This window comes from Palaemon carinicauda, chromosome 1 (genome assembly GCF_036898095.1).
Source record: "Palaemon carinicauda isolate YSFRI2023 chromosome 1, ASM3689809v2, whole genome shotgun sequence".
Taxonomy (NCBI): Eukaryota; Metazoa; Arthropoda; class Malacostraca; order Decapoda; family Palaemonidae; genus Palaemon; species Palaemon carinicauda.
Genome location: NC_090725.1, coordinates 116,616,995 through 116,618,204, shown reverse-complemented (window position 1 = coordinate 116,618,204; position 1,210 = coordinate 116,616,995).

Below are 1,210 nucleotides of genomic sequence, written 5' to 3'. Positions count from 1 at the left end.
GGAGGAGGAGGAGAAGCAAGAGGAAGAAAAGATTGTAAAGAGAACTACTTGAAAACCTATCGTATTTGACCTGGAACCTGAGAAGCCCAAAAGGGCCATCTCCTCATCCGACAGTAGTCACATCACCTTCCAAGGTGAAAAGGTTAGAGCCACCACCACAATGGACTATGGCCTCAACGGGTACGTGACTGTAGACTTGAATGTCCCGAGGAAGTTCCACAGAGCCATATATGGAGTGGAAGGAAGGACACTGATGGAAATCACCCGGCAGAGTGGAGTCAGCTTAATAGATATGCCACGAAGGCACGAATATAGTAATTTAATCACCATCAGTCGTACCATTAAGCAGGTACAATTAGCAGCTGATCATATCGAATGGCTTCTGAGGAGTCTCACTGGTGCTTAAATACTTCGATCAGCAAATGAATAATAAAATGAAAACCCCCCCAAAAAACTCAAAAAAAAAAAAAAATAAATAAATAAATAAATAAAAAAAAATTAAAAAAAAATCTAAAAATGAAAAACCCCAAAAAAGAAAAAAAAAGAAAAAAAAAAAACCCAAAAAGTTTAATTTCAGTTTATTTTGTGAGGGAAAGGAGATTCAGCCGAGTTTTGCCAGGACCAAACCTTCAAATAATTGTGCTCAATCCAATCAGGGCAAGTTCGAGATACCACATCCACAGGAAGGAGGTCCCCTCCCCCCCACCGGGATCTATGGACTGACTGATTGACAGACAGCTACAGGGAGGATACTTGGAAGGACTGACCAGCTTGGAGGATGCAAGGCTTAACTATCCAGCTTGAATTACAACTCTTGGAATAACCTGGAGGACAATGGCCTACTGAGGGAAGAAACCCCGCTGATTCTAGTATGCTCTGTACCTTGATGGACAAGTACAAGCCGTTTGTCAAGTGTACAAATGGTCGGATATCTAGATCTATTCTTTCGGATATCAACCTTCGGGTGGTTCTGGGGAAATAATCTAGAAGACCAGCTCTGCAGAGGGAACGAGCTAGGCTTCTTCTAGTAGGCAGTCTTATCCTTACAGGTTGGACCAAGATAATCAGCTAGTGAAGGAAGCTGCGCCTCTTCGGAGCAGGTCAGTCTGGAAAGGTGTTCTGATATCAAATGGCTGCTGATGAAGGTTAAAGAACTGGGATGAGCAGAGTAAGTTTTGGTCCTTAAAATTGGTGAGCTGATGCCCTCACA